Source organism: Furipterus horrens, unplaced genomic scaffold (genome assembly GCF_987537825.1).
Source record: "Furipterus horrens unplaced genomic scaffold, mFurHor1.1.pri manual_scaffold_17, whole genome shotgun sequence".
Classification (NCBI taxonomy): Eukaryota; Metazoa; Chordata; class Mammalia; order Chiroptera; family Furipteridae; genus Furipterus; species Furipterus horrens.
Window position 1 is genome coordinate 76,838,870 of NW_028327187.1, and position 15,789 is coordinate 76,854,658.

A 15,789-nucleotide genomic window follows, 5' to 3' on the forward strand; every position below is an offset into this window, starting at 1 on the left:
GATTTTCCCTGGTGCTGGGACCACGAGCTTTCCAGTCTGGTCAGGAGCTGGGAACGCTCCCCAGTGTCCCTCCCGACTTTTTAAAAATGTGTGACTGCTCTTTTCACCAGTCTGCTGCTGCCGCTGCTGCTGCCGCCACCACACCGCAGCCTCTCCACCCCGGCTCCACCCCTCCTACCTGTTTGGATGAGTATTTCTTCTTTATATCTTTGTTTGTTGGACTTCCATGCACTTTGATTTTCTGGAGCTTCTGGTAGTCTCTAGTTTTGTGGTAGTTGTATTTCTTCTTAGTTGTGGAGGGAGATGCAGCATGTCTGTCTACACCTCCATCTTGGCCGGAAGTCTGGACATTTTAATGATGTTAATTCTTCCTGTCCATGAACATGGTATGTGCTTCCACTTATTTGTATCTTCTTCAATTTCTGTCTTCAATGTCTTATAACTTTCTGAGTACAGATCTTTTACATTCTTGGTTAGGTTTATTCTTGGGTATTTTATTCTTTTTTAAGAAATTGTGAATGGAATTGTTTCCTTAATTTTCCATTCCATTAGTTCACTGTTGACATATAAAAATGCAACTGATTTCTGGATATTAATTTTGTATCCTGCTACTTTGCTGAATTCCTTTATCAGTTCTAGTAGTTTCTTGGTGGAATCTTTGGAGTTCTCTGTGTAGAGTATCATGTCATCTTCAAATAAAGACAGTTTTACTTCTTCCTTTCCAATGTGGATGCCTTCTATTTCTTCTTCTTGTCTGATTGCTGTGGCTAGGACTTCCAGTACTATGTTACATAAGAGAGGTGTAAGCAGACATCCCTGTCATGTTCCCAATTGTAAGGAGAACGCATGTGGTTTTTGCCCATTGAGTATGATGCCGGCAGTGGGTTTGTCATATATAGCCTGTATTATGTTTAGTATGTTCCCCCTATTCCCACTCTGCTGAGTTTTTATCATAAATGGGTGCTGGATTTTATCAAATGCTTTTTCTGCATCTATTGATATGTTCATGTGGTTTTTATCTTTCTTTTTTAATGTGGTGAATCACATCTATTGTTTTGTGAATGTTGTACCAAACTTGCACTCCTAGAATAAATCCAACTTGATTATTGTGTATGACCTTTTGATGCACTGCAGTATTTGGTTGATAACATTTTGTTGAGGATTTTAGAATCTATATTCATCAGGGATATTGGCCTATAATTTTCTTTCTTTGTAGTGTCTTTATGTGATTTTGGAATTAGGATAATGCTGGCCTCATAAAATGAACTTGGGAGCCTTCCCTCCGCTTGTATTTTTTGAAATAGTTTGAGAAGGAGAGGTATTAGTTCTTCTCATAATGTTTGGTAAAAATTCACTTGTGGAGCCATCCCATCCCGGGCTTTTGTTTGTTGGAAGTTGTTTGATTATTGTTTCAATTTCACTAGGTGTGATCTATTTATTCTGATTCTCTGATTCTTCCTGATTTAGTTTTGGAAGATTGTATGTCTCTAAGAATTTATTCATATCATCCAGGTTGTCCAGTTTGTTGGCATATAGCTTTTTATGATATTTTCTTACAATCCTTTATATTTCTTTAGTGTCAGTTGTTATTCCCCCTCTTTCATTTCTGATTTTAGTTATTTAAGTCCTCTCTCTTGTTTTCTTTTTTTAAGTATATTTTATTGATTATGTTGTTACAGTAGTTCCATTTTTTTCCCTTTTGCTCCCCTCTGACCAGTATCCCCCTTCCCTCCAACAATTCCATCCCCCCCTAGTTCATGTCCATGGGTCATGCATATAAATTTTTGGCTACACCCTTTCCTATGTTATTCTTAACTTCCCCTTGTCTATTTTTTACCAACCAATTATGCTTCTTAATCACTGCACCATTTCCTCATTTCTCCCCCTCCCCCCGCCCAGATAATAACCCTCCAAATGATCCCCATACGTATGATTCTGTTCCTGTTCTGGATTGCTTAGTTGGATTTTGTTTTTATTTTTTAGATTCAGTTGTTGATAGTTGTGAGTTTGTTGTCATTTTAATGTTCACAGTTTTGTTCCTCTTTTTCTTAAATAAGTCCCTTTGACATTTCATATAATAATGGCTTGGTGATGATGAACTCCTTTAGCTTTACCTTGTCTGGAAAGCACTTCATCTGCCCTTCCATTTCAAGTGGTAGCCTTGCTAGATAAGAGTAGTCTTAGTTGCAGGTTGCCTTTCATCACATTGAATACTGCTTGCCAGTCCCTTCCAGCCTGCAAAGTGTCCTCTGAGAAATCAGCTGATAGTCCTATAGGCACCCCCCTGTAGGCAACTCTCTGCCTCTCTCTTGCTGCCCCCAGGACTTTTTTTTATCTTTCGCCTTTGGCATCTTAACCAGGATGCGTCCTGGTGTGGTCCCCTCTGGGACTAGCTCACCTGGGACCTTCTGTGCTTCCTGGACCTGTATGTCCATCTCCTTCGCAAAATTTGGGAAGTTTTCCTCATTTTTTTCAATTCTTGCTTCCTCATTCTGCACTGGTTGACTGTTTTTTTCTTCCTTATGTGCCAAATTATTGATTTGAACCCTGGTTTCCTTCCCTTCACCATTGGTTTTTTGTGGATTTTCCTTCATTTCACTTAGCATAGCCTTTACTTCTTCTCTTATGCGCTTGCTGTACTCAAGCATATCTGTCAAGCCTGTGAGCATCTTTATCACCCATGTTTTGAATTCTGCGTCTGCTAGGTTTTTTATCTCGTCTGTTAGGTTGTCTATCTCCTCATCGCTTAGTTCTCCCACTGTATCCTTGATCCATTCCCCCTTTTGGGCCATACTTCTCTGTCTCCTGATTCTGACAGGCTCCTGTGTGTGTTTGCCTTCATGTCCCAGGTAGAGCTGTCGCTCCTATTATGTTGTAAGGGTCGGAGCCTTAGGGATTCCTCAGTACAGGGCGACCTGTTTCATCACATTGTGGTGCTGTATTTTGGGGAGGGGTCTGAGAGAGAACAATGCCACCTGCTCAGCACTCGCCCTTTTTCCAGGCACCACTCCCATTTCCGCACCAGACTGTCGCCCCTCTAGCTGCTGCCCTGGCCGTCGTTACCAGAGCGGGTGGGTCTGTGGACATTCTAGGACTGTGGGGGCCCTTTAAACAAGTGGACTCTGCTGAGAGACTGGCTGTTTCTGCCTTCACCCCAACCCCCAGTGGTCTGCATAGTCAGAAACAATGAGGCTTGATTTTCCCCGCTGCTGGGACTGTGAGCTGCTAGGTCTGGTGAGGAGCTGGGAACACTCCCCAGGTGTCCTTCCTGACTTTAAAACGTGTGATTGTGCCTTCTTCCAGGATGCCACTGCCACCGCTGCTGCTGCCACCACACCGCGTCCTCTCCATCCCGGCTCTGCCTCTCCTACTTGTCTGTATGAGTATTTCTTCTTTATATCTTTGTTTGCTGGACTTCCATGTAGTTTTATTTTCTGGAACTTCTGGCTGTTTCTAGTTTTAATGTAGTTGAATTCCTTCTTAGTTGCGGAGGAAGACACAGTGTATTTGTCTACACCTCCATCTTGGCCGGAAGTCACTCTTGTTTTCTTAATGAGTCTGCTTAAAAGTTTGTCAATCTTCTTTATCTTTTCAAAGAACCAGTTCTTGGATTAATTGATTTTTAATATATTTTTTAAACTCTTATTTTATTTATTTCTGCTCTGATCTGTATTATTTCCTTCCTTCCACTTACTTTGGGCTTTGTTTATTGTTGTTTTCCAAGTTCCTTTAAGTGTAAAGTTAGATTGTTTATTTGAGCTTTTTCTTTTTCTTTTTTTTTTTTTTTTTTTTTGAGATGGGCCTGTAATGCTATGAATTTCCCTCTTAGGGTTGTTTTCCCAGTTTCCCACCAATTTTGGATTGTTCTGTTATCATTTTCATTTGTTTCAATGTATCTTTTGTATATTATTGATTTTTTAAAAGTTCTTTATATATTAGAATTACAAGACTATTGATTGTTTTCTTGCAGATACTTTTCCCATTATGTGTCTGAGCTTTCATTTTCCTAAAATGTACTTATTAGATCAAGGTATTTTAGTTTGAAGGAATTCCTATTTATTCATATTGTTTACTATACTTCATGTTTTTAATGACCTATTTAAAATATTTTTCCAATGCAATTTCACTTAACTTTTGTCCTGACTTTTCTTCTAGAAATGTTATAGTGTTAGCTCTTACACTTAAGTCTAGTGCCAATTTCTGGTTAGTTTTTCTATATGGTGTAAGGTAAGGTTTAACAGTCATTTCTTTTAACTATGGGTATCCAGTTGTACCAGCACCAGTGCCTGATAACAGTATCCTTTCCCCAGTGAGTTAACTTTGCACCTTGGTTAACAATCAATTGACTGTCCATGTGGATGTATTTCTGTATTCTTACTTCTGCTAAATTGATCTGCATGTCTATACCTGTGAAGCCTGTGAGCACCTTTATCACCAGTGTTTTGAACTCTATGTCTGTTACGTGGACTATCTCCTCATCTGTGAGGCTGGCTATCTCCTTGTCGTTTAGTTCTCCCACTGGAACCTTGATCTGTTCCCCCTTTTGGGCCATACTTCTCTCTCTGCTCATCTTGACAGGCTTATGTTTGTTTGCCTCTGTGTCTTAGGTAGAGCTGCCGCACCTCTTATGTTGTAAGTGGCAGAGCCTTAGGGATTCGTCAGTACAGGGCCATGTTGTGGCACTGTGTGTTGGGGAGCGGTCTGAGAGGGAACACTGCTGCTTGCTCAGCACTTGCCCTTTTTCCAGGCACTTCTCACACTTCTGTATGGGACTGGTGCCTCTCTAGCTGTTTCCCTGGCTGTTGTTCCCAGAGTGGGTGGGTCTCTGGATAGTCTAGAACCGTGAGGGCCCTTTAAACAAGGAGACTGCTGAGAGACTGGCAGTTTCTTCCTCTGCTCCAACCCCCACTTTTGACTAAAAGCAATGAGGCTTTATTTTCCTCGGCGCTGGGACTGTGAGCTGTTTGGTCTGGTCTGGTCAGGTGCTGCGAGCACCCCCCAGGTGTCCCTCCTGACTTTTCAAATGGTGGCTATGCTTTCTGGTGGCCTGCCGCTGCCGCTGCTGCTGCCGCCACCGCACCATGTCCTCTCCGCCCCTCCTACCTGTCTGGATGAGTATTTCTCCTTTATATCTTTGTTTGTTGGACTTCCACACAGCCCGGTTTTCTGGAACTTCTGGTTGTCTCTAGTTTTGTGGTAGTTGTGTTCCTTCTTAGTTGTGGAGGGAGACGCAGCAGCGTGTCTGTCTAGGCCTCCATCTTAGCCAGAAGTCTATATATTCTTGATTTGTCTCTTATCAGATATATTGACCTCAAATAGTTACTCCCATCTCAGAGTTGTCTTCATATTTATTGCTGGTGTTCTTGTATCACAAATGTTTTAATTTTGATTAATTCCAATTTATCTATTTTTTTCTTTTATTGCTCATGCTTTTGGTGTCATATATAGAAATTATTTGCTGAATCCAAAGTTATGAACATTTACCCCGATGTTTTTTTCTAAGTGTTTTATTGTTTTAGGTCTTACATTTTATATATGGTGTCAGTTTCTGAATTCCTTCTTTTGCCCATGGCTACCCCAACACCGTTTGTTGAAAAGACTTTTCTTTTGGCAACCTTTTGGATTACCAGTTGACCTTAGATGTTTGGCTTGATTTCTGTGTTTTCAGTTCTATTCCATTTTCAATATATCTGTCTTTGGTCCAGTACCACACTGTCTGAATTGCAATTGCTTTGTAGTATGCTTTTCAATCAGGATATGTGAGTCCTCCTACTTTGTTGGTTTTTTCCCTCCAGGATTTTTGGCTATTCTAGGCTCATCAAATTCCATACAAATTTAGAGTCAATTTGTAAAATGCTACAAAAAATAAGCTGGAATTCTGAATCAGATTGCATTAAATTTGTAGATTATTTTGGGGAGGTATTGTTATCGAACAATGTCACATCTTTTGATTCATGAACAAGTTACAGGTTTTCCATTTCTTTACATCTTTCATTTCTTTCAACAGTCTTGTATAATTTTTAGGGTATAAGTCTAGCACTTGTTTTGTTAAGCTTATTTCTGAATGCGTAAATCTTCTCATTGCAAATGTATAAAAATAAAGTTGATTTTTATATATTGATCTTGTGTTCTGTAAACTGCTTAATGTACTTGTTTCTTTGTTTGATAGTTTTTATTGATTTCCTTTGGTTTCCTATATATAAGATCATTTTATCTATAAATAGAGGAAGTTTTACTTCCTGTTTCACAATTCGAATGCCATTTCTTTCTTTCATTTTTTGCCTTCCTCCCTCCATTCTTCTTCCTCTCCAATTCTTCTCTCTCTCTTCTATGTAATCCACTGACTAGATCCTCTAGTGCAATCTGAGTAGGATTGGTTAGACTAGGTATCCTCATCTTCTTCCCGATCCTAGGGTGAAAGCATTCCATTTTCATAAACAATTATGACTTATTGGGGTGATCACTTTGTAAGTTATGTACATGTCTAATCACTGTTGCACACCCAAAACTAATATAATATTGTATGTCAATTATCATTTAAAAATAGCAGTGGTTGGTGTGGCTCAGAGGATTGAGCGCCAGCCTATGAACCTAAGGGTCACTGGTTCAAGTCCCAGTCAGGGCACATGCTCGGTTTTGGGCCGGATCCCAAGTTGCGGCCATTCGAGAGGCAACTGAACGATGTATCTCTCACATATTGATATTTCTCTCCCTCTCTTTCTCCCTCCCTTCCCATCTCATTAAAATAAATAAATAAATAAGTAAATAAAATCTTGAAAAGTAGAGCTTTAAAAATAAAATAAAAAACCTGTTTAATGGAGAATACAGTTGATATCTGCTTATCTAAAGCAGAAACTGTTAGATTAATAAGCATCTAAATGTTTTTTTGATGAATTGCTGGAGGCTACTCAAAATAAAGTCAACAATAAGGTCATACTTCTATGTATCATTATACAATTAACCTGCATACAACCACTTATCATTTATCTAGAAGAGGATTAAAAAATCCTTGAATGATATTTACTTCACTTACTGTCCCATAACTTAAATACTATGCTTTAAAACTAAGAATACTTAAATAATATAAAGTCAGTACATCTTATGTTACATAAAAATGGGATAAAAGGTGAAAAAATTGATATTTGTTTAACTGCACAAACACATTCAAGACAAAATATGGAAGAAATTCTCATGACAATTACAGTGCTAATTTCTGTAATTGGTCACATGGTTTTAGCTGGTATTTATTACTATTTTATTTCATTCTTCTCCATATTACTTTGACCTCAGTAAGTGCCTCACCCGATTGTGATTAATTGTTTGATGAGGTGACCTAAACCTTTATTGTTAAAGATATTAAGCCATTACTAGTGCTGCATGGATTGGGTTGTTGCCTTTCATCAATTTAGTCACAAGTCATGGTAATACAAAGAGAAGCCCTAAGAGATCCTTTGTATACCAGACATAATTCTTACCTCCACTGTAGATTAGCAGTCCAATTCTCCTTGGTAGTTAGGAGTAACCACATCAGTTAGCACAATAACTATTTTTGGCCTGTTGATTTAGAAGTAAGAAACCCTAAGTGGCATTGCGGCAGTCCTTTTTTATTATACTTTATTGTTTACGCTATTACAGTTGTGCCCACTTTCTCCCCCTTTGCCCGCCTCCACCTAGTCCCTGCCTCCCCCTCCCTCAGGCAATCACCACATCATTGTCTGTGTCCATGGTCATTAGCTTTAGCTAATCCCTTCACCTTCTTTCCTCCAGTCCTTCCTGCCCTCCCCCTGACAGCTGTCAGTCTGTTCCATGCATCTATGCTTCTGCTTCTATTTTTTCATCAGTTTATTTTGTTTATTAGATTTTGGATATAAATGAGGTCATATGGTATTTGTCTTTCACTGCCTGGCTTATTGCCCTTAGCATAATCGTCTCTTCATCCATCCATGCTATCACAAAATGTAATATTTCAGAACTATTTTTGCATTGTGACAATCTTAGTTTCTATTTCAAAAGAATCATTGTTTTGTCTCCTGGTGGGAGCATTTCTCCATTTGAGACAAAGACGTCAGGGCCATCAGTCAGGTCATGAGGATAGGAAGCAAAAACTGTCTTAGTTAGCCACTAAGGGTAATAGTGAGAGGTACTATTCCCATTTCCACTCCTTAATACCTGGATTGTTGACTCCTGGCTTTGCTAGAAATAGCACCATATATTAAGCTCTCATTAAGAACCTCCTAGAGAACCCTATCTGAGCCTTGAAAGGTATTGGCACTATTTCATACTGTAAAGGAGTCTTCAAAATAAGATTCCAACTTCTGTTTTCTGGTTCCGCTAGTAAAGATATTGGAAGAAGCCACTCCATCCTAACAAATAAAAAATTGAACAGACTAAAATACCAACTACTCATTGGTTTTACAAGAGTGGAGAGAATACAGGGAAAACTGCTGCCCCCAAGTATGAAAAAGACAGGCAAATATTGGGAGTCCTATCTTGCCAGAGCAGATACTCAATAGCAAACCACCAAGGGAAGCAGAATTGCTGGAGATTCAGGGTAGACAACTTTGAGAGTTAAAAACTCCCTATGACTGGGACCCCCATATTTCTGCGAGTTTTAGGAGCCCAACTAGATTCTTACAGAAAATATAATTTAAAATATCCCTCATACAGCCAGCAGGAGGAAAAGAATCTATTGTGAAAAATGCCAGGGTATTTAAATCTTCACAAGACCTGTCCGAGGAGATGTTAGTTAATCAGAGTCTAACCTGCTGGGGTTTTATCATAGCTTAACTACTATGGGGGGAAGAAAATACGCAACTCCAGTCAGCTTTAACCTTCCACACGAGAGAAGGAAAACAACTAACCCTAGCCTGCTTCCAACCCACTCTAGCCATACTGTTCCAGCTAAGGCCTAGGGTGGAGGAGGGGACAAGAATACTGAGAAACACTTGTGAGGTTAACAGTTCATAGGCACTACATTACTAAAAGACTTAGACCTAATAATAGGATTATAGAATGCTTTCCCCATCCTCACACCTTACCACTACATTAATAAAGACCTATTTATAGCAGTTCCTTTTACTTTGTGTGGCATGTCTTGCTATCAAGACAAATTGCAAGCCTTACCAAAAGGTAAAAAAACAGTTCAAATGGCACCAGCAAGCTTCAGAACCAGACATGGCAGGATGTTGGAATTATCAGACCAGGAATTTAAAACAATTATGATTAACAGCTAAGGTCTTTAACTGATAAAGTCAACAGCATGAAAGAACAGATGGGCAATGCAAGCAGAGATATGGAAATTCTAAGAAAGAATGAAAAAAATGCTACAGGTAAAAAAACATTGTAACAAAAATAAAGAATGCCTTTGATTTGCTTATTAGTAGACTGAACATGGCTGAGGAATAAAACTCTCTGAGCTTGAGAATATCTGCATAAAAACTGAAAAAAAATTGAAGAGAACAAAGACTGAAAAAAGAGAACAAAATATTCAAAGACTATGGGTCAACTACAAAAGGTGCAACATAAGTGTAATATGGATATCAAAAGCAGAAGAAAGAAAGTAACAAAAGAAAAGAAATATTTGAAAAAATAATTACTGATAATTTCTCCAAATTAATGTCAAATACCAAACCACAGATTCAGAATCTTAGAGAACACCAGACAGAATAAATGGCAAAAATTTCTCTTAAGGATATTATTTCAAACTACAGAAATCAAAGATAAATAAAATATTCTGAAAGAAGCCAGAGGAAAATACAGATACCTTATATAGAGAGAAATGAAGATAAAAATGGCATCTGACTTCTTATCAGAAAAAAGTGTCTTAGTCTGTTTGTTTTGCTATAACAATATACCACAGACTGGGTGGTTTAAAAACAACATTTATTAATCACAGTTTTGAAAGTTGGCTTTGAGATCAGGGTTCTAGCACAATATGGTGAGATCCCTCTTCTGGGTTACAGACTTCTTATTCTATCCTCACATACTGGAATGGGTTAAGAAACTCTCTGGGGAGCCTGTTGTAAAAAACAAAACAAAACTAATGCAATTCATGTGGGCTCCACCCTCATGACCTAATCATCTTCTAAGGGCTAACCTCCAACTACCATTACCTTGGTGTTTAGAATTTTAACATAGAATTTTGGGGTAGGGAGCCCAAACAATCAGATATTAACACTAAATGAAAAAGAAGAGAGTAGAATGAAATAGTCAAAATGTTTAGAGAAGAAAAACTACCAACCAAGAATTCTGTACTTCGTGAAATTATCTTTCAAGAGTGAAAAGGGAAATAAATACATTCTCAGACAAAGTAAAAATGAGGGAAATTTTCTCCATTAGATCTTTCTTGTAAGTAATGTTATTTATTTATTTATTTATAAATTTATTGTGGTGACATTGGTTATTACGATTATATAGGTTTTCAAGCATACATGTCTATGACATATGATCTGTATATTGCATTGTTACCCAAGACCTAAAGTCAAATCATCTTCTGTCACCATATATTTGACATTCTTTAATTTTTACTAACCCCACCTCCATTCCCTGTGGTAACTACCATACTGTTGTATGTGTCTGAGTTTTTGCTTGTTTGTTTTTCTCGTTTGTTCATGTATTGCTTTCAGTATTATATCCCACATATGAGTGAAATCATATGGTTCTTAACTTTTCTGTCTGGCTTATTTTGCTTAGCATGATATGCTCAAGGCCTATTCATGTTGATGCAAATGGCAGTGTTTCATCTTTTCCTATGACTGTGTAGTATTCCATTGTATATACAAAGTCTGTCCAGAAAAAGTCTAGCCATTGTTAATATAACGAGAACAGTTTGCACAACATTGATGTAAACTGGCACACAAAGAGAGTGGACTGGAATGCACATGTGTGAACAATGATGACTTCACTCTACTAGTCAATGGGGGAAGAAGACACCGTTGAGTGAACATGTGTACTGCGTGGCCATTGCATTCAAAATGACCGAGTAAGTAGGAGCAATGAATCTGCATCAAGTTTTGTGTTAAGCTTCAACATTCCTCCACGGAAACTATTAAGATGATTCAGAAGGCTGCAGATATGGGCCACTGGTGATTGGCAGCTTCATCAAACCAAGATGCCCTCTCATGTATCATGTCTTGTGCAGAGCTTTCTGGCAAAACATCGAATCACCCAGGTGATTCAGCCCCCCTATAGCCAAGACTTAGTGCCCTGCAACTTCTGCTTTTTTCCAAAACAAAAATCACCTTTGAAAGGGAAGAAATTTCAGACTGTTGAAAAGATTCAGGAAAATATCATGGGGGCAACTGATGGCAATTGGGAGAACTGTGTGAGGTCTCAAGGTGCCTACTTTGGAGGGGACTGAGGCATCATAGTCCTATGTACAGTGTTTCTTGTATCCTGTATCTTCTTCAGTAAATGTCTCTATTTCTCTATTTTTCATATTATATAGTTGGATACCTTCTGGACAGACCTTGTACATAACACATCTTCTTTATCCAATCACCTATCGAAGGATACTTTGGTTGTTTCCATGTCTTGGCCACCATGAATAATGCTGCAATGAATATAAGGGTGCATATAACTTTGTGAGTAAATGTTTTCAAATTTTTCAAGTAGATATCCAGAAGAAGGTTGCTGGGTCATATGGTAACTCTATTCTTAATTTCTTGAGGAACTGCCATACTGTTTTCCACAGTGGCTGTACCAGTTTACATTTCCATCAGCAGTGAATGAGGGCTCCCTGTTCTCCATCACTTGTTATCACTTGTCCTGTTGATAGTAGCCATTCTAACAGGTGTGAGGTGGATTTGCATTTCCCTAATAGCTAGTGAAATTGAACATCTTTTCATATATCTGTTGGCTGTTTCTATGTCTTTTTTGGAGAGGTGTCTGTTCAGGTCCTCTGCTCATTTTTTTTAAATTGGATTGTTTGGTGTTGAGTTGTATGTTATTTATATATTTTGGATATTAACCCTTCGTTGGAGCTGTTGTTTACAAATATCATCCCCCATTCAGTCAGTTGCCACTTTGTTTCATTAGCAGTTTCTTTTGCTGTGTGGAAGCTTTTTAGTTTGATATAGTCCCATTCCTTTATTTTTACCTTTACTTCCCTTGCCTTTGGGGTTAAATTTATATACTGTTCTCTAAGACCAAGGTCCATAAGTTTAGTACCTATGTTTTCTCCTATGTAATTTGTTGTTTCAAGTTGTATTTTAATCTCTTTGATCCATTTTGAATTAATTTTTCTATATGCATAGTCTAATTTCATTCCTTTGCATGTGATCTTCCAATTTTCCCAGCACCATTTATTGAAGAGGCTTTCTTTTCCTCAATGCATTTCAATTTTAAAGTGCACAGGTAGATTATAAGAGATTAAAAATACAATATCATTTCGGAAGATGGCGGAGGAGTGAGGGGAGGCTGCGCTCTCAAGCTCCCAAGACTCATCTGTAGTTTGGACTAATAGCAGACAGAACATCTCAGTGAGCAGCTGGACACTGGCAGGAGGTGAGCCGTGGCACTACTGGATTAGAGAAAAACCATCTGGGAACAACCTGTTTAGTGAGGATAGAGGAAGAAAAAGGGACAAAACGAGATTCCTGACTGGGGTGGCTGCCTGAGCTGTGGCTGGAAGGACACAAAGGCTTTTTGGCAACCACAGGTTTCCCCAGAGGGGAGTCAGGATGAAAGTGGATCTCTGCCCGCTGGCAGAGACGGGACTCGACCAGGTGGCATTGACGCTGGAAGACGGGAGACAGCGTGCTGTTTTGCAAGTGAAAACGTAATTTTTCCTTTGTATTTTTCTCTTGTGAACTGCAGAGAGGGGGGAAAAGTTTGGGGTGATAGGACATTCTTGAGGAGCGCAGGCGCAGAAGTGCACTCGCCCACTCCACAACCCTCCCCTGGGTCTCTTGGGCGCGCATAGGGAAGTGCCCTCATTCACTGGCCCAGGTGCGCAGGGCCATGCCTCCAGGTGCCCCTCGGACACACCCCAACAGACATAAGATCAGTGCCCCAATGGGTGCAGAGAGGGCCCACTGGACACACAGAAGACAGTGCGCAGTTGCCCCTGGCCAGCTCCAGTGGGCTCCAGGCCAGAGCGCAGAGCACTTGCTCAGGCTCTGCTCATGCCCGCCCAGGCGGGCGCAGGAACAGCGGGGGCTGCTGCGTCAGAACAGCGGGCAGCAAGGACTCACAGACACTCACTTCTACTGAGCACAAGTGTTCGGGGCCCCACCCTAAGAGGCAAGAGACCAACTACAGGAACACGGTGTGGCTAGCTCCCCGGCCGCCTTGAGCGCACATGGGTGTGCACAGGCGCACGAGCGCAAAAGTACCCGCCAATCGCTCACTTCCACTGTACATGAGTGTCCGGGCCCAGCCCTAGGAGGCCAGAGACCAACTTCCAGAGATCGGCTTGGCAGGCCTGAGGTGGGCTCTCGGGCACCTTGTGTGCAGGGGCACCTCAGCTAGTGCTGGCCACCATGCGCACACCGCTGCTGCAAGGATGAGGAACCTCTGACCCACCACATTAGACCAGCTGTGGATGCAGAAAAAGAAGAGGACACACAAAGGCTGAACTGAGTAAAAACATTCCTTTTTTTTTTTTTCCTGAAAGGGAAAAAAAAAATTATATCTCTAATTTGTTTCATACGATCTCTTCTTCTCATCCGTCCTCTTTAATTGTTGTTTATTTGTTTGTGGGTCTAGTTTAGCCTCCCTTTCACTCTAAATAAATAGAATATAACTACTATATAAATCCAATACTATACAATTCAACTTTCATACTATATTCTGCCCTCTTCCCTTTTTTTTTCTTCTATAGTTATTAACATACAATGTAAATATTACCTGCTGTCTTGCACAGTCTCAACTATTATTAATCTATTATCTCCTCTCTCAAAAATAATATCTTTTCTCCCTAAAAACAACTCTTATCTATTCTTCCTATAGTATAAAAGCTCTAATCTCTCTACATTTATATTAATACTGGCTCGTTGGTTGACGATAGTGGGATAGAGGGTCGGGGATATTCTTGAGGGTGCGGGTCTCCTGCCTGGGCTGTGTGTTTATGTTTTTAACAGCATCTCCAGAAAAGAACTCAAGACAAAGTGGATAGAGTGACTCTCAAACAATTAGACAGAAGGAAGATCCTAACAAAAAAATCTGAAATATAACCAGACAGCATAAACAAACGACATAAAGGGTACCCCAAGAACATCAGACTCAGGAGATCAAAGAGACTGCACCACTGAAACCCCCAGATCTACCATAAAGAATCTCATACCACAAAGGTGGGAAGGCAAAGCAGACATTTAGGAAAATGGAAACAAAAAATTGAATAACAATATTTATATCATACAAAATAGACTTTAAAACAAAGGCTATAACAAAAGACAAAGAATGATCCAGGAATTCCACTTCTGGGTACTTACCTGAAGAGCCCCAAAACACTAATTTGAAAAGGCAGTGGAGGAAGGTAAAAGGGGGATAAATGGTGATAGGCTAGTGGTCAAATTAGTCATTACTAATAATGGAATAACTTTGTAATAGATGACTCTTGATGTTTTGCAAATGAAGTATAGTACACAATTTTTAACATGATCCTTTTATTTCACATGAAATACACGAAACAGGGAAAATTGAAAAATATTAACAAATATTTGTTAAATTAAAAATTAATAATAGTTTGAAAGGTTTTTCCCTAAAATCAGGGACAAGACAAGGATATCCACTCTCCCCACTTCTATTCAACATAGTTTTGGAAGTTCTAGCCACAGCAATCAGACAAGAAAAAGAAATAAAAGACATCCATATTGGAAAAGAGGAAGTAAAACTGTCATTATTTGCAGATGACATAATAGTGTACATAGAAAAACCTATAGACTCCACAAAAAAACTACTCGACCTAATAAGTGAATTTGGCAAAATAGCAGGGTACAAAGTCAATATTTAGAAATCAAAGGCATTTCTGTATACCAACAATGAAATATTAGAGATAGAAACTAGAGAGAAAATCCCATTTACTATAACAACAAGAAAAAATAGTTAGGAATAAACTTAACCAAGGAGGTAAGAGACCTGTACTCAGAAAACTACAGAACATTGAAGAAAGAAATTAAAGAAGATACAAATAAATGGAAGCATATACCATGTTCATGGATGAGAAGAATCAACATCATTAAAGTGTCCCTATAACCCAAAGCAATTTATAGATTCAATGCAATCCCTATTAAAATACCAATGACATATCTCACAGACCTAGAACAAATACTCCAAAAATTCATATGGAACCAAAAAAGACCCCGAATAGCAAAAGCAATCTTGAGACAGAAGAACACAGCAGGAGGAATCACAATACCAGACATCAAACAATACTTCAAAGCCGCTGTGATCAAAACAGTCTGGTACTGGCATAAGAACAGACATATAGATCAGTGGAACAGAATAGAGAGTCCAGAAATAAATCCAAGTCTCTATGATCAATTAATATTTGACAAAGGGGGAAGGAGCAAAAAATGGAGTGAAAATAGCCTCTTCAACAAATGGTGTTGGGAGAACTGGACAAGGACATGCAAAAAATGAAATTAGACCACCAACTTACACCACACACCAGGATAAACTCAAGATGGATAAAAGACTTACGTGTAAGCCATGACACCATAAAAGTCCTAGAGGAAGACATGGGCAGCAAAATCACACATATACCATGCAGCAATATTTTTGGCAATATGTCTCCCAGGGCAAGGGAAATAAAGAAAAGAATAAACCAATGGAACTACATCAAACTAA